This window comes from Kogia breviceps, chromosome 13 (assembly GCF_026419965.1).
Source record: "Kogia breviceps isolate mKogBre1 chromosome 13, mKogBre1 haplotype 1, whole genome shotgun sequence".
Taxonomy (NCBI): Eukaryota; Metazoa; Chordata; class Mammalia; order Artiodactyla; family Physeteridae; genus Kogia; species Kogia breviceps.
In genome coordinates, this window is record NC_081322.1 from 45396229 (window position 1) to 45415141 (window position 18913).

Below are 18913 nucleotides of genomic sequence, written 5' to 3' on the forward strand. Positions count from 1 at the left end.
CACACTAATGTTTCAACATTATGATTCAATCTTCTAAAAAGCTGACATGGAAAATAATGGTGTAATAAACTAATTCATCATAATGTGCAAAAGAAACGGCTGGAATAAATTGTAATAACCTTTTAAAAACTAGCAGCTTTTAAAAGTATTAATTTCTACTCCAGATAATTGGAAAGGACACCTGGGTGGGTAGGCAATATTTTTTATGGGATTGCTCTGTCAGGAGCTCAGATTGTCTCTGGACTCAGCGATGATCATTTAGCACTAAATGACAGTGAATCTTGCAAATAGGTCTTCCTTGATAGCGTTTGCCATAAATTACCAAACTCAGCTCCCCTCAAGGTCAGCCATATGAGAGGGCAGGTATCAAACGGCCTTTGCCGAGACCTAGAGTGGTCCTCGGGTTTCTCATAAATGGACAATAGTTGTGTTGGCTGCCATAAAATCAACGTAATGGACTGACAACATAAATTACTGTCAAACTTTGACAACATTCGTCCCTAGAAAACAACTGAAGAATGCTTTTATATCAAAGCTGGGGAAAATGGGTAACAATATGTTTTGCTCTATACTAGAACATAAATATTCTTAACAATGCTAAGTGGGGAATGAATTAATGTTAGAAGCCACAATATGTCTTACTTGATGCACTAAAAACAGCATCTAAGTAATATTAAAATGACACTTGCTTTTTGAAGTAACTGATATATATATATATATATCATAGTAATGCAATGGAGAGAGAGACAGAGATAGAGAGGGAGAGAGAGAGAGAGAGAGTGTGTGTCTGTGTGTGTGTGTGTGTGTGTGTGTGTGTGTGTGTTCGTTCTAGGGAAGAAGGTTGCATTTGCCTGGCACTGAGTATTTTCATTAAAACTAAACAACTGAAAAGAATATTGATGTCTTTCTAGTTTTATTTTTATGTAGTCCACTGGATCCATAGGAAAGATATATTCTTCTGCTCTCACACCACCTTGGATAAGTCATTTGAATTCACTTTCTCTATGGCTTAATTTTTCCATCTATAAAGTCAAGTAATTATTATACAAAGACATCTTGAAGACAATGGAAATAATCCTTGGGGGAAGGCACCAAATAAACCCCAAATTACTAGAGAATCATATCAATAATGTGTGAAAATAATGTACTCTACAGATTCAATTCACTGTTTTAGAAGTCAATTTGGTAGAAAATACAACAGCTAAACTAATAAGTTGGAATTCTGGAGGTAAGTTAAATATCAGCATTTTGTTAAATTTTCTTTACTCATCTAATTTTGCTACCATTCTGTAACCACGGTTGTTATTATTATTATTACTATTACTACTATGATATCCAGTTAGAATTATTCTCTCAGGCATTTTTACAATATCATCTACTATCTCTTGGAAAGCAGGACTTCACTGTAGATTTTGCTAAAAGTAATGCTACATTGAGTAAAAGCAAGATCTTCCTTGAATCTAATGACATCTCAGACCATGAATATTGTATATAAAATCCAGTGAACACTATCCACTTGTATAAACTATAGAAGTTCCTAAACAGAATTTAAAGTTAACCTATTTTGTGCCTCTCTCTCCCATATCTAGTCATCACCTTCTTTTATGTCTCTCTTTGCACTCTCTCTTGCATTTATTTCTTCCTTCTAGTCCCATTGTTACTCTGTCCAGAACTTCATCACCTTAGACTCAAATTATTGCAGTAGTTTCTTTGCTCTTGTTCTCTTTCCACCAAACCATCCTCTCTAGTCCTGCCAAATTATTCTTTTTTAAAGCACTATTTTAATTATGTCATTCCCTTGCTCAAAATTTTTCAATGACTCCCCATCACCCAGAGGCCAAAGGCCAGAGTCTTCAGCTAGAATCGAAGCCTTTGGCTATCGGACCTGACCTCCTTTTCCAATCTTATCTTTTCCAGTTCCCCTACACAAACCTTCAGGATAATAAATGTACTTGCTGCCTGGGCACCTCCACCACAAACACCGGCCCAGCCAGTGCCATCCATCCTCTCTGCCTAGCCAGTTGCCTTCCTTTGGAAAGGCTTTTTTTTCCCACTTCAGCCCATAGTCAGCACCTCCAGCCATGAAATTGAAGCATTCATTTTTCGGTGTTTAACATGATTTATTTCACTGTTTCAATATTACTTAACTCAGTCTTTTTTTTTTTTTTTTTTGCGGTACTTGGGCCTCTCACTGCTGTGGCCTCTCCCGTTGCGGAGCACAGGCTCCGGACGCGCAGGCTCAGCAGCCATGGCTCACGGGCCCAGCCGCTCCGCAGCATGTGGGATCTTCCCAGGTTGGGGCACGAACCCATGGGTGGGAGGGAGGGAGATGCAAGAGGGAAGAGATATGGGGATATATGTATATGTATAACTGATTCACTTTGTTATAAAGCAGAAACTAACACACCATTGTAAAGCAATTATACTCCAATAAAGATGTTAAAAAAATAAAAAATAATAAAATAAAGTCAAGGCAGAATATCCTGAGATTGCCACAAAAGCACTGAAATGCCTGCTTCCATTTCCAACATCCTATCTTTGTGAAGCAGGGTTTTTCTGCAGTGACAGCAACCAGAACGAGATTACAGAGTAGACTGGACATAAGCAAAACACTTTGGGTGTCACTGTCTCCTATCACCCCCAGATGGGATGCTCTAGTTACAAGAAAACAAGGTCAGGGCTCCCACTGATTCTGCATTATGGTGAGTTGTGTAATTATTTCATTATCTATTACAATGTAATCATAATAGAAATAAAGTGCACATTTAATGTAATGCACTTGAATCATCCCGAAATCATCCCCCCACCACGGCACGGTCCATGGAAAAACTGTCTTCCACGAAACCGGTCCCTGGTGCCAAAAAGGTTGGGGACTGCTGTTTTAGGTACTTTGGGAGCTGGATACATATTTTCGAACTATGTATTTAAGGACAGTATTACTCTTAATCCTCCGAATGAGAAGCTTGCCACACAACCATTCTTTATACAAGATATCTGGTTCCGTATGCAACAGTCCTGATTTCCAATGTTTTTGTCCTGTGTCTAGTCCTTGGTTTAGTGATTATGGCCATTATACCCACATTTAAGGACATGATAACTGTCACTTGGTAACTGGCAACTGAACAGCATTGGGTCAGCCTTGGTACTAGAGCCATCTTTTCTAGATCTGCTCCCAGAGTCCCTACACAGGCCTGATGTTTCTTCACGTTTGGTCTTTGCTTCCTTTCAATGCTTCCACCTTCTCCCCATAGCCCACTAGGAATTTCAAACCATTTTGGGATTTCTCCAATGTTTCGGTATTTATATTTACCAGACCCGTGACTATATGTTTGTAATGTTAATGATAATTTCAAAGCCATCTTACAAATAAAATATTTTGATCCTCCTGACAATGTCATGTGAGATGAGGAAACTGAGGCATGAAGAGGTTCTATGATGTGTCTGAGTCACTTGTAGTTAGTGTCAAAACGTAGTCCCTGCCCCGTAACTCTGAATCGAACCCTCACTTCAGCGCCATTACTACTTCATCATTTGCTTGGTTTATTAGACTTGTGTTGGAAATACTTTCTCACCAGCTTTGTGATTTTTACAATATGTTAGTTAAACTCTCTAAATTTTAGCTTCCTTGCTGGTAAAGGGGATATAATAATACCTATTTCATGGAGTTACTTTGAGAATTAAATAAAATGCTGTATGCAGAGTAAAAAACCTAGAATAAGGTAAGTGTTCAAACATGTTAGTTCTCCCACTCCTCTCTCTTGGGTATGCTTCACATAAGGTAGTTCCTCTAGGTCCACAGAGGACTTCTGAAGTTACTCTGTAATTCATTGGTAGGCCAGGAGAGCAGAGCATATTTAAGTATTAGTAGGGTGACAAAATTCAACTTAATCAAGGATTTATCAGTCATCTACTACATCCCAACACAGAGCTAAGTGCTAAGCACAAATGAAGTAGCAGCAGCTGAGGAATTCTGGCAGTGAGAGGAACAAGACTGTTGATAATTTCCTAGAAAATAGAGAGATCCCAAGAGAGGCTAGTCTGCCAAGTTTAATAGAGCTCTTTGTAAATTCTCCAAAATAATTTCAAATAAAATAAAACAATTTAAAAACTCATAAATTTTATAGTTTACTCTTAAGTAGCACATTCCACCAAACCCCAAAGTGTTATCTTTGTAGACAATGATACTACGTCCAACCTACATTATTACATGGGGTGAGGGAGGGACCATGGAAGAGCCAGTCTCATAAGGAACCTCGAGACGAGAGGTTAAAAAATGTGTTAGATATTTCTGCTTTGTTTCATTACTTGAATCACCTAGATTGTAAAACATCCTAGGGTAGGAATAGCCATCTTGTATTTTCTTCATCTTTCTCCTTCAGTGCCTGGGACTAGAAATACTTGTTGAGTCAAATTTGGCTTAAGCCATAAGAATAGAGAAGAATAAATTTCATTATTATCAATATGAACTAGTCACCTGGCACCTGCGTGAGACAGCGTGGGGAGTGAAACAGCCCAGGGTTTAGCGTCAGACCCTTTGGTTCTTGCTCTGACTCTTCTCTCAATCTTAGGCAGTAACCTGACCGCTCAGGGTCACAGGGTTCCAGTTTTTAGAATGGGAATTATGCCATTTATCTTCTAGTATTATTGAGAAATTAAATGAGATGAACTATCATTGTATACACAGTAACAAATAAGTAATGATTTTTGAGTGTTTGATATGTATTAGACGCTATTCTAAGCTCTTTTTCTTTATTAGCTCACTGAAATTTTACAACTTAAGGAGATGGGTGTATTACTATTATTCCTATTTTGGAGATGAGAAGATGAAGACATAGAAAGTTCTGTGGGGTTTTTTTCTAGTAAATTTATTTATTTTATTTTTGGCTGCGTTGGGTCTTTGTTGCTGCTCACAGGCTTTTCTCTAGTTGTGGCGAGAGGGGCCTACTCTTCGTTGCGGTGCGTGGGCTTCTCATCGCTGTGGCTTCTCTTGTTGTGGAGCACGGGCTCTAGGCATGTGGGCTTCAGTAGTTGTGGCACACGGGCTCAGTAGTTGTGGCACACAGGCTTAGTTGCTTCGCGGCATGTGGGATCTTCCCGGGCCAGGGATCAAACCCGTGTCCCCTGCATTGGCAGGCAGATTCATAACCACTGTGCCACCAAGGAAGCCCCATAGAAAGTTTTTTAAAAAACCTTGCCAGGGTCACACAGCTAGTAGTTGGCTGGGCAGCAACTCAAACTCAGGCAGCTTTGCTCTAGAGTCTGTGTTCTTGACCATGCCCCTTTGTTGCCTCGCTCCATCATGGTGGCTCTTTTCAAGCCCATTTCCCCTGGTCCTGGACTCTGATACAAAAATGCAACAGATCCTGCCTCTTCAGAAATAAACAGCTACACTGAGGACACAGGATAGACGCATGAAGAGAGAAACAACCATACATGATAGAAGGTGTCAAATGCCAGAGGAGAGGTATGACTACAAGCCCTACACACGTTTGAAAGGAAGGAATGAATTGGGATGGGGAATCAGCAAGATGTTGTCATGTACGTGAAACCTGACTTAGGTCTTGGAGGAAAAACAGAACTAAAACCAGCAGAGAGGATTTGGGAAAGTTATTTCAGATAGTGGGACAGCAAAGACAAAGGCCTTCTGTGCTCAGGAAACAATACTCAGTGCCAGTGGGAAATGTTTCTATATGGGAACGCTGAGATTACAGAATCAGGAGGCAGTTTAAAGTCATTCTGTAGAATGTTCTAAAAGCCCACAGAGGAGAGAGGACCTCCTGCTGGAGAGCCGCCCTGCATTTCTGAGTGGCTGTGTGCATATGCGCGTGCCTCCAAGTCCTGCCAAGTAGGGCTTTCAAAAGGCTGATGAGACGGCAGGTGTATAACATGAATGGGAAAGCTAGATTGTGGATTGCAGGAACACACAGAAGTCTTTGGTACACATACCTACATTCAGACACCTCCAGTTATTCCAGCGATGATTATCTGGTTGGTGGATGCTCCATGGCCTCTCCGCATCTACTGTTGTCCTTTTGGCTTGTTCCCTGCTCTGTTAGCACCTGGGGGTAGAGACAGAGGCAAAGTGATCTTCCCGTTAGTCTTTTTTTTTTTTCTCTCCACTCCTCAGTATCTGTGGTTAAAAATCTGTGTTGGAAGAAGCATATTAAGTATGATCAGAACATTTCTTTCTTTTTTTTTTTTAAAGTACTTCCAGTCTTTTTATTAAACAATTTGTTGATGAAGGACAGAGCTCACATTTGAGCCTAACCCTGGAATATGTAATTGCTAATTCCCTTTGATCAGAGGTGGACTTGTAAATTGGGGGCTACCCACGTGTGCTTTCACGTAATGTTCTTGTTTCTGATCTGGCTGCTGAGGATTTTAGGTTGAGAGTGGTTAAATGTACTCTTTTAAAGAATGCTATATATTGACCTTTTTACAACCATATGATGATTATTCATCAATCATTCTTACCTTTGCTACTACTTGAAGATATTAAGCAACTGCTGCTTCTTCCTAAGCTGAATATAGATTACTAGGAGACCTGAGTAATTCTCTAGCTGCAGAGTACATGTATGGCTCTAAAACAAAAAGTGTTGTATTGGATAGATGAAAAAAGAAATTGATGGGACAATGAAAAAAAAATTCAACGTAACAGATTTGCAATGCCAAACTCCTTTTTGAAAAGTAATATTTCATTGTCATTTCAGGCTATTATTAAGAATGCACATGAAGTCTAAATAGACTGTAGGAGCCCAGTCCTAATACATCATTAACACTAACATGTATTTGATAATAGTAGACATAAAGATTATTCAGTCCAAAATAGCCAGAATGTCCATCTTTCACTTGGGTCCACACACACCTCTTTCAAGAAAAGGAAAGTCTTTAAAATTTTATATATACTTGGCTAATAGCCAGCTACCAAATCTATTGTATTTCTTCTCTGATTAACATGCTTTCATTCATTATTTCCAGTTCTTCCATTTGAATCCTTGTCAACACTTCCCCTCACAACCTCAATATTGCCCAAATAGTTTTAGAGAAACCGGAGAATGAGTAAAGTTCATTCAGTTATTTCAGCACATGGCACACATCAATAGTATCCACTTATGAGCCAGAAAACTGGCTCCATTGCTCAGAGAACTTCTTGGCATATTCATACACCTGCTGAGACCTCAATATAAAATAAAAAAAACAAAGCCTCAACCACTCTGTTTCTCAATTTGTTTTGATAAACCAGAATTATTTCTAAAGTTCCCAAATAAACAGAAATCATTATAATTATGAATAATTAACATGCTAAACTCAAGAGGGCACTCAACATTCATTACACTGTAGAATTCGTCCCCTAAGGGTAGTACCTTCAATTAGTTCAGTTTTTACAACAGAAGAAAAATGTGACAATCAGTAATTACAGATACTTAGTACAAGGAACAAAACAAGCTAACCTGCCTTTAAATCACCCTCTCTCAGCCAGCAGAGGCCCTGCTCTCTTTTAGATTCTTAACATTTGTGCTACTTCCAGAACACAGAAAAGCAATAGATAATAGAAAAACACACTGCCTTCAAAGATGTAAGTAGATGCACTTCAGCTTTATCAGCTATTCTAATAGAGCAGGTTAAAGTAGAAGGTAAGATATAGCAATAAATGGTTTTAAAACAAATCTTTTAAAAGACGTTTTATAAAATATATCAACATATTTACTCACTCAATTTACAAACATTTATCAAGCACTTACAATGTGTCAGGGTAAATGTGCTAAATGGTAGTTACATTGTAGTATAAGAACTAGCCAATGTGGAGAAAAGGGAACCCTAGTAAACCGTTGGTGGAATGTAAACTGGTGTAGTCATTATGGAAAACCGTATGGAGGTTCCTCAAAAAACTAAAACTAGAACTACCATATGATCCAGCAATTCCATTCTTGGACATATATCTGAAGAAACAAAAACACTAATTCCCAAAGATATATGCACCCTAATGTTTATAGCAGCATTATTTACAGTAGCCAAGATATGAAAGCAACTTAAGTGTCCCATAAACAGATGAATGGATAAAGAAGGTGTGGTATACATACACACATAGGAATATTACTCAACCATGAAAAAGAATGAAAATTTGCCATTTGCAACAACATGGATGGACCTGGAGGGCATTATGCTTAGTGAAATAAGTCAGAGAAAGACATGATATCACTCATATGTGAAATCTAAAAAATAGAACAAATGAATGTATATAACAAAACAGACACAGATTCACAGATATAGAGAAAAAAACTAATGGTTACTAGTGGGAAGAAGGACAAGATAGGGGTAGGAGATTAAGAGGTACAAATTACAATGTATAAAATAAATAATATACAAGGATATATTATAGCAAAGAGAATATAGCCAATATTTTATAATAACTTTAAATGGAGTATAATCTAAAAAATATTGAATCACTATGTTGTATAACTGAAACTAATATATTAAAATCAACTATAATTTAATTAAAAAATAAAGACTGAAACATAAGAAAAAGAACAAGCCAATGATTTCTTTAAATAAATATACATTTTTATATACAAATTTGAATATAGCAACACATTTGTATATTCTTACAAATATAAAGTTTGAAGTATATTTATAAAATGAAGCTATTCAGTGTTATTCAACTGCAATTGAAATTGCAATACATCATTTTTTTTTTTTTTTTTTTTTTTTTTTTTTTTTTTTTTTGCGGTATGCGGGCCTCTCACTGCTGTGGCCTCTCCCGTTGCGGAGCACAGGCTCCGGACGCGCAGGCCCAGCGGCCATGGCTCACGGGCCCAGCCGCTCCGCGGCATGTGGGATCCTCCCAGACCGGGGCGCAAACCCGCGTCCCCTGCATCGGCAGGCGGACTCCCAACCACTGCGCCACCAGGGAAGCCCCGCAATACATCATTTTAATTAAAAAAATTAAATCACAAAATTATTTAGATTTTCTTCTTCCTCAGTCTCCTCTATAAAAATTATAAAAAATTTCAACCAAAATATATTTTCTTTTGCAGTAATAAAAGCTATTACAATTATTAGAGGTTTTCTTAGGCACTTATAGACTAAAATATAAGTCAAGTTGAAAATGGTTTAGCAAATAATAACTACAGTTGTGTATGCAAGTAGACATTTTTGCTCTGATTCAATATCAAATTGACAACCATGACCCAAGAAAGGGTTATCTGTTATTAGCAGCCACTTTGGGGAGATACATTTTATCTTCCATTGAAGTAGAGGAAAGAACTCATTAGATATGTGGTACAAGGGGTTTCAGAGTGATAAATCTCAAGTTACCAATTCCACTTTTAATGATTAGTTGCCCGAGTCTTGTATTTAATTAAAATGGTTATTTTAAATGCTTATATTTAATTTAAACATAATTAGCTAAACCTCAATGTTACTGCCTCATCCATTTTGAAATCAATTTATAAAATGCTTAAAAAGTGCTGTAAGATTTTAATATTAAAATAAATCATGATCAGTTTTTTTTTTTTTTTTTTTTTTTTTTGCGGTATGCGGGCCTCTCACTGTTGTGGTCTCTCCCGTTGCGGGGCACAGGCTCCAGACGTGCAGGCCCAGCGGCCATGGCTCACGGGCCCAGCCGCTCCGCGGCATGTGGGATCTTCCCAGACTGGGACACGAACCGGTGACCCCTGCATCGGCAGGCGGACTCTCAACCACTGCGCCACCAGGGAAGCCCCATGATCAGTTTGTATCTTTTGTTTGTTTCAGTTGTGAACCCACAATGAGCCGTTTATATTAGGTATGACTGCAGGGTCTCTGGCATGGCTAACATGTAGTAGAATCAAATACTGACATGCCATTGATGTTTCCTTTATACATGTGACATACACTTTAACCTCCTAGGCAAAAATAGTCTATATGGGCTTCCCTGGTGGCGCAGTGGTTGAGAGTCCGCCTGCCGATGCAGGGGACACGGGTTCGTGCCCCGGCCCGGGAAGATCCCACATGCCGCGGAGCAGCTGGGCCCTGTGAGCCATGGCCGCTGAGCCTGCGTGTCTGGAGCCTGTGCTCCGCAACAGGAGAGGCCACAACAGTGAGAGGCCCACGTACCGCAAAAAAAAAAAAAAAAAGACATTAAAAAAAAAAAAAAAAGTCTATAGACAGGATATGATTATTTAAACTTTAAAGGGATCTAAATATAAATTAATTTTTGGCCTTACTACATTTAGGAGGAACCACTGTTTTTAGCAGATGATTCATAAGTGTGTAACAATCAGTGTAACAAAACTTCCTTTGTGTCAATCTGATAATACATTCTGAATTTAACTTCTATTTAAACAGACATGATATATATAAAACTTAATTAAAAGGTGAAGGTAACACATTTGGCTTGCCTATTAGTAACTAAAATCTGTTCTTCCCAATATTAATATCTTTTCATACCAATATATGCAGAATTTTCTAATAGTTTATTAAAACCTGGGCCTTCTACTCTCCAATGAATGCTTATAGTTGGGGGAATCTGTTTCTACCATTCTCTAACATTAGCTCAAACCATCAGCACCCTTCTCCACCCATGGGCCCGACTCTTTAGGAATTTTAATTCAGAACATAAAATCTGACTTAGCTTACACAGCAAGTGAAGCTGTGTAGACTATTTCTCCTCTTTTCACACTAGTACTATTATGTGGCATTCCAGGATGCCTTCAAGCTATACTGTACCTCAATTACCTCAAATGCCATCTGCTTCTGTTTCTTTCAGTCCTTCTCCCTGGTCCCCTAAACAATGAACAATAGATATTATTACTCAAGAGCTAGACTTAGGCGCATTCTCTGCAAAGAATGTAGGTAACATATACTAATATCCCTCCTGTTTAGATAGGACAATATGAGATTGTGATCAAAGCCAATTATGTATTGATTTACCATTTACCATTTCAACTATCAACCATTATCTTAACTCCAAACATCCTCAGAAAGTCCAAAGGATTGTAACTGTCTCAAAGTAATCACAATGGAGAGGGACTATTTGAGAAGCAGGAAGGTATATCTGCTTTGTTCATCTTGCTCAGGCCTTTAAATACCATCTGTTTTCCATTCTTTTCTGGCTACCATCTTCCCCTAGGATAAAAGATTTTTAAATGACTGGGAAAAAAAAAAAAAACTTGAGCAACTAGTTTGAGATTTTAATTCAGCATTTCATCTGCCAGACAGTGAAATGCAGTTAGCCACAGCAAGTGTTCCTAACAGATAAGGGAATTGTTGCTTCACATATAATTACATTGAGTCTAACGGTAGACATAGCCAACCATATCATCTTCATACTATTAGAAGTGCTAGTAAGTCTGAAAAGAATCCATTTTGAGGAGGGTCAGAGCTACTTTTATTTTACTTCAAACCAGGGTTACCATGGAATAAAACTGATAGTTCTTTTGGAGGAACAATTTTTGGTATATAAGAAAAAAGTATTAAAGAGTAAATGAAACTGACTGTTGTGACTGGCAGTAAGTTCAGGCATTTTGTGCGCTTTTGTGTTTGCTTTGGAATGTTAAACAGGTTGGGTTCTTTCAGAAAGAAAACATTTTATTCAGAACATTTTCCCATGAAAGCCCTCTTTGACAAAGTGTCATTTTTTGATATATTAGTACATGTCTGCCCATATTTTATATTCAAAAAAGGCAAGCAATGTTTTAACAACTTTTGACAAGCATGGGGAATTAAACTACCACAGAATCGACTCTCAGTGTAATACTATAGGTTGTTATATTTTCTATTTCTGTAGTTCTTCGTGGCGGGACACAACATTTTAATTATATAAGTTTCTGGTTGCAGAAAGAGACACTGAAGATGAGTAATTAGAATAGGAAACTTCATCAATAAAATACGTTTTAAGCATAGAATTCTGAAATTTGTTGAAAAACAGAGCTACAGATATAGCATGCAGTGAAATATAAATAAGTAGCAGGAGATAAGTCAAAGAATTTTCTAGAAAACTAGCCAGGAAATCTCAAGAAATTTAACTGTTTCTTCATTATACTTACAAGTTACCTACTAAATTACAAATTTCAAAACCAAACCCTCCTTCATTTTTTCACACTGCAGGCTCTTGCTTATTGGAACCTCACTTGGATACCCACAGGTACCTCCAGTCAGCAAAATGCTTCCAATCCTGTGTCCCTCTGACTGTGACCCTGCAGGACAGGGTCCTGGCTGCTCTCCAGGCTCATCTGTCTCCACTCCACCCTGCCCCTGCTCACTCAGTCACCCAGACCATCTTCTGATTCCTTGACTACGTCAAGTTCTTGCTCCTCTGCCTAGATCACTTGGCTTATTTCTCCTCTTCTTTTCAATCTCAGCTTGGATGTCACTTCCCTCAGGAAGATCTCTCTGACCGTTCTCTCTCTAGGTGTTCTTTCTCTAGAGCCTGTAGAACCCCGTTCTCTCCAATCCAAGTCCCTGTCATATAGTGATGCCATTGTCTCTTTATTTGCAGACTGTAAGCTCCATGAAGGCTAAGACCACGTCTATCTTATTTACTGTTAAATATCTACTTCTTAGACAGGTGCTTGGAATATTCTCGATGCTCACGAACACTCTGTTAAGCAGGTTAGTGAATCATTTGAGTGAAAAGTTCATATAAAACCAATGACTTTTTTTCCTTTTGGTGACAATACAAACTATTAAATATAACCACTTTTACCAAATATATTAACTTACTTGCGTTGGCAGTGTTAATGTGATTGCTCCCGTTTGATTATTTGGTTTAGCTGGAACAAGTTTCACATTGTACTTCAAGAGCTTTCTCATACCACCTTTCTCTATAAAGAAAGTGCAACGTGGATAATGGCCAATGAAGGATGTTAAGCTCTGCAATGCCATTCTTGGATTTGAGTTTAAGATACAGACTTCAAATGGTAAAACCAGGATAGATTGAAAAGGGGGAGAAAATATTTATGGAGATTAATGTATAATATCTGAAAGAGCTGAAGGTCTTGCTTTACTATCGCTCTGTTAGTGTAATCTGATAACTTTTAGGGAGCTGCTACAACTGGAAAAAAAGAAAAAAGAAAATTTGAGACCAATACCCATTAGTGAGTAGGGAAGTGGAGATGGAGAAGAGGGCATCTTATGAATATTGTTATCAGATAATCAAGAGCTGTAATAATCTATATACTCTTTTCTTTTCTTATTAGTTATCCATTTTATACGTATTAGTGTATACATGTCAATCACAATTGCCCAATTCATCACACCACAAAACCCACCCCCAACCGCTTTCCCCCCTTGGTGTCCATACATTTGTTCTCTACATCTGTGTCTACATTTCTGCTCTGCAAACTGGTTCATCTATACCATTTTCTATGTTCCACATATATGCGTTAATATACGATATTTGTTTTTCTCTTTCTGACTTACTTCACTCTGTATGACAGTCTCTAGATCCATCCACATCTCTACAAATGACCCAATTTTGTTCCTTTTTATGTCTGAGTAATAGTCCATTGTATATATGTGCCACATCTTCTTTATCAATTTGTCTGTCGATGGGTATTTAGGTTGCTTCCATGACCTGGCTATTGTAAATAGTGCTGCAATGAACATTGGGGTGCATGTGTCTTTTTGAATTATGGTTTTCTCTGGGTATATGTCCAGTAGTGGGATTGCTGGGTCACATGGTAATTCTATTTTTAGTTCTTTAAGGAACCTCCATACTGTTCTCCATAGTGGCTGTATCAATTTACATTCCCACCAACAGTGCAAGAGGGTTCCCTTTTCTCCACACCCTTTCCAGCATTTGTTGTTTGTAGATCTTCCAATGATGCCCATTCTAACTGGTGTGAGGTGATACCTTATTGTAGTTTTGATTTGCATTTCTCTAATAATTAGTGATGTGGAGCAGCTTTTCATGTGCTTCTTGGCCATCTGTATGTCTTCTTTGGAGAAATGTCTATTTAGGTCTTCTGCCCATTTTTGGATTGGGTTGTTTGTTTTTTTTAATATTGAGCTGCATGAGCTGTTTATATATTTTGGAGATTAATTCTTTCTCCAATGATTCGTTCGCAAATATTTTCTCCCATTCTGAGGGTTGTCTTTTAGTCTTGCTTATGGTTTCCTTTCCTCTACAAAAGCTTTTAAGTTTCATTAGGTCCCATTTGTTTATTTTTGTTTTTATTTCCAATACTCTAGGAGGTAGATGAAAAAAAAATCTTGCTGTGATTTATGTCAAAGAGTGTTCTTCCTGTTTTCCTCTAAGAGTTTTATAGTGCCCGGTCTTACATTTAGGTTTCTAATCCATTTTGACTCTATTTTTGTGTATGGTGTTAGGGAGTGTTCTAATTTCATTCTTTTAGATGTAGTTGTCCAGTTTTCCCAGCACCACTTATTGAAGAGACTGTCTTTTCTACATTGTATATCCTTGTGTCCTTTGTCATAGATTAGTTGACCATAGGTGCGTGGGTTTATCTCTGGGCTTTCTATCCTGTTCCATTGATCTGTATTTCTGTTTTTGTGCCACTACCATATTCTCTTGATTACTGTAGCTTTGTAGTATAGTCTGAAGTCAGGGAGTCTGATTCCTCCAGCTCCGTTTTTTTCCCTCGAGATTACTTTGGCTATTCGGGGTCTTTTGTGTTTCCATACAAATTTTAAGTTTTTTTGTTCTAGTTCTGTAAAAAATACCATTGGTAATTTGATAGGAATTGCATTGAATCTGTAGATTGTTTTGGGTAGTAGAGTCATTTTCACAATATTGATTCTTCCAATCCAAACATGATATATTGCTCCATCTGTTGGTATCATCTTTAATTATCTTACATCAGTGTCTTATAGTTTTCTGCATACAGGTCTTTTGTCTCCCTAGGTAGGTTTATTCCTAGGTATTTTATTCTTTTCATTGCAATGGTAAATGGGAGTGTTTCCATAATTTCTCTCTTCGATTTTTCATCATTAGTGTATAGAAATGCAAGAGATTTCTGTGCATTAACTTTGTATCCTGCAAATTTACCAAATTCATTGATCAGCTCTAATAGTTTTCTGGTGGCATCTTTAGGATTCTCTATGTAGAGTATCATGTCATCTACAAACAGTGACAGTTTCTTCTTCTTTTCCAATTTGTATTCCTTTAATTTCCTTTTCTTCTCTGAATGCCGTGGCTAGGACTTCCAAAACTATGTTGAATAATAGTGGTGAGAGTGGACATCCTTGTCTTGTTCCTGATCTTAGAGGAAATGCTTTCAGGTTTTCACCATTGAGAATGACGTTTGCTGTGGTTTGTCATATATGGCCTTTATTATGTTGAAGTAGGTTCCCTCTATGCCCACTTTCTGGAGAGTTTTTATCATAAATGGGTGTTGAATTTTGTCAAAAGCTTTTTCTGCATCTATTGAGATGATCATATGGTTTTTATTCTTCAATTTGTTAATATGGTGTATCACATTGATTAATTTGTATATACTGAAGAGACCTTGCATCTCTGGGATAAATCCCACTTGATCATGGTGTATGATCCTTTTAATGGGTTTTTGGATTCTGTTTGCTAGTATGTTGTTGAGGATTTTTGCATCAATATTCATCAGTGAAATTGGTCTGTAATTTTCTTTTTTTGTAGTATCTTTGTCTGGTTTTGGTATCAGGGTGATGGTGGTCTCATAGAATGAGTTTGGGAGTGTTCCTTCCTCCACATTTTTTTAGAAGAGTTTGAGAAGGATAGTTGTTAGCTCTTCTGTAAATGTTTGACAGAATTCACCTGTGAAGCCATGTGGTCCTGAACTTTTGTTTGTTGGAAGATTTTTAATCGCAGTTTCAATTTCATTACTTGTGATTGGTCTCTTTTATATTTTGTATTTCTTCCTGTTTCAGTCTTGGAAGGCTATACCTTTCTAAGAATTTTTCCATTTATTCCAGGTTGTCCATTTTATCGGCATAGAGTTAGTTTAGTAGTCTCTTAGGATGCTTTGTATTTCTGTGGTGTCTGTTGTAACTTCTCCTTTTTCATTTCTAATTTTATTGACTTGAGTCCTCTCCCTCTTTTTCTGGATGAGTCTGGCTAATGGTTTATCAATTTTGTTTATCTTCTCAAAGAACTAGCTTTTAGTTTTTTTGATCTTTGCTATTGTTTTCTTTGTTTCTATTTCATTTATTTATTCTCTGATCTTTATGATTTCTTTCCTTCTGCTAAGTTTGGGTTTTGTTTGTTCTGCTTTCTCTAGTTCCTTTTGGTATAAGGTTAGATTGTTTATTGGAGATTTTCCTTGTTTCTTGAGGCAGGCTTGTATAGCTATAAACTTCCCTCTTAGAACTGCTTTTGCTGCATCCCATAGGTTTTGGATCATCGTGTTTTTGTTGTCATTTTTCTCTAGGTATTTTTTTATTTCCTCTTTGATTTCTTCAGTGATCTCTTGGTTATTTAGTAACGTACTGTTTAGCCTCCATGTGTTTGTGTTTTTTACATTTTTTCCCCATAATTCATTTCTAATCTCATAGTGTTTTGGTCAGAAAAGATGCTTGATATGATTTCAATTTTCTTAAATTTACTGAGGCTTGATTTGTGACCCAGGATGTGATCTATCCTGGAGAATGTTCTGTGTACACTTGAGAAGAAAGTGTAATCTGCTGTTGTTCGATGGAATGTCCTATAAATATCAATTAAATCTATCTGGTCTATTGTGTCATTTAAAGCTTCTGTTTCCTTATTTATTTTCATCTTGGATGATCTGTCCATTGGTGTAAGTGAGGTGTTAAATTACCCCACTATTATTGTGTTACTGTCGATTTCCTCTTTTATAACTGTTAGCAGTTGCCTTATGTATTAAGGTCCTCCTATGTTGGGTGCATATATATTTATAATTGTTATATCTTCTTGGATTGATCCCTTGATCATTATGTAGTGTTCTTCCTCATCTCTTGTAACATTCTTTATTTTAAAGTCTATTTTTTCTGATATGAGTATTACTCCAGCTTTCTTTTGAGTTCCATTTGCATGGAATATCTTTTTCCATCCTCTCACTTTTAGTCTGTATGTGTCCCTAGGTCTGAGGTGGGTCTCTTGTAGACAGCATATATATGGGTCTTGTTTTTGGATCCATTCAGCAAGCCTGTGTCTTTTGGTTGGAGCATTTAATCCATTCACGTTTAGGGTATTTATAGATATGTGTGTTCCTATGACCATTTTCTTAATTTTTTGGGTTTGTTTTTGTAGTTCCTTTTCTTCTCTTGTGTTTCCCACTTCGAGAAGTTCCTTTAGCATTTGTTGTAGAGCTGGTTTGGTGGTGCTGTATTCTCTTAGCTTTTGCTTGTCTGTAAAGCTTTTGAGTTCTCCATCAAATCTGAATGAGATCCTTGCCAGGTAGAGTAATCTTGGTTGTAGGTTCTTCCCTTTCATCACTTTAATTATATCATGTCAATCCCTTCTGGCTTGTAGTTTCTGCTGAGAAATCAGCTGTTAACCTTATGGGAGTTCCCTTGTATGTTATTTGTCATTTTTCCCTTGTTGCTTTCAATGATTTTTCTTTGCCTTTAATTTTTGCCAATTTGATTACTATGTGTTTCAGCATGTTTCTCCTTGGGTTTATCCTGTATGGGACTCGCTACACTTCCTGGACTTTGGTGGCTATTTCCTTTCCCATGTTAGGGAAGTTTACGACTATCATCTCTTCAAATATTTTCTCGGGTCCTTTCTCTCTCTCTTCTCCTTTTGGGACCCTTAAAATGTGAATGTTATTGCATTTAATGTTGTCCCAGAGGTCTCTTAGGCTGTCTTCATTTCTTTTCATTCTTTTTTGTTTATTCTGTTCCACAGCAGTGAATTCCACCATTCTGTCTTCCTCGTCACTTATCCATTCTTCTGCCTCAGTTATTCTGCTATTGATTCCTTCTAGTGTAGTTTTCATTTCAGTTATTGTATTGTTCATCTCTGTTTGTTTGTTCTTTAATTTTTCTAGGTCTTTGTTAAACATTTCTTGCATCTTCTCCATCTTTGCCTCCATTCTTTTTTGAGGTCCTGGATCATCCTCACTACCATTATTCTGAATTCTTCTTCTGGAAGATTGCCTATCACCATTTCATTTAGTTGTTTTTCTGGGGTTTTATTTTGTTTCTTCATCTGGTACATAGCCCTCTGCCTTTTCATTTTGTCTGTCTTTCTGTGAATGTGGTTTTTCTTCCACAGGCTGCAGGATTGTAGTTCTTCTTGCTTCTGCTGTCTGCCCTCTGGTGGATGAGGCTATCTAAGAGGCTTGTGCAAGTTTCCTGATGGGAGGGACTGGTGGTGGATAGAGATGACTGTTGCTCTGGTGGGCAGAGCTCAGTAAAACTTTAATCCACCTGTCTGCTGATGGGTGGGGCTTGGTTCCCGCCCTGTTGGTTGTTTGGCCTGAGGCGACCCAACACTGGAGCCTACCTGGGCTCTTTGGTGGGGCTAATGGCGCACTCTGGCAGGGCTCATGCCAAGGAGTACTTCCCAGAACTTCTGCTGCCAGTGTCCTTGTCCCCACGGTGAGCCAAAGCCACCCCCCGCCTCTGCAGGAGACCCTCCAACACTAGCAGGGAGGTCTGGTTCAGTCTCCCCTGGGGTCACTGCTCCTTCCCCTGGGTCCCGGTGCACACACTACTTTGTGTGTGTCCTCCAAGAGTGGCGTCTCTGTTTCTCCTGGTCCTGTCGAAGTCCTGCAATCAAATCCCACTAGCCTTCAGAGTCTGATTCTCTAGGAATTCCTCTTCCTGCTGCCAGGACCCCAGGTTGGGAAGCCTGATGTGTGGCTCAGAACCTTCACTCCAGTGGGTGGATTTCTGTGGTATAAGTGTTCTCCAGTCTGTGAGTCACCCACTCAGCAGTTATGGGATGTGATTTTGCTGTGAAAGCACCCCTCCTACTGTGTCATTGCGGCTTCTCCTTTGTCTTTGCATGTGGGGTATTGTTTTGGTGAGTTCC

The 18913-nt window shown here is 38.1% G+C and overlaps 1 protein-coding gene across 18 annotated transcripts in view; it reads right to left on the reverse strand.

Annotated features, from left to right (window-relative positions):
- The window catches only part of HS3ST5 (heparan sulfate-glucosamine 3-sulfotransferase 5), a 287406-nt gene that overhangs the window by 99152 nt on the left and 169341 nt on the right, over positions 1-18913 (reverse strand). For 10 of the 18 annotated variants that reach the window (XM_067011683.1, XM_067011681.1, XM_059082868.2 and 7 more), the window contains one exon: positions 5947-6059. The gene's annotated coding sequence lies outside the window, so the exon portion shown is untranslated. Of the gene's footprint in view, positions 1-5946; positions 6060-10707; positions 10765-12702; positions 12755-18913 lie in introns of those variants that run through there. The other 8 variants (XM_067011690.1, XM_067011689.1, XM_067011688.1 and 5 more) reach the window with 4 other exon arrangements.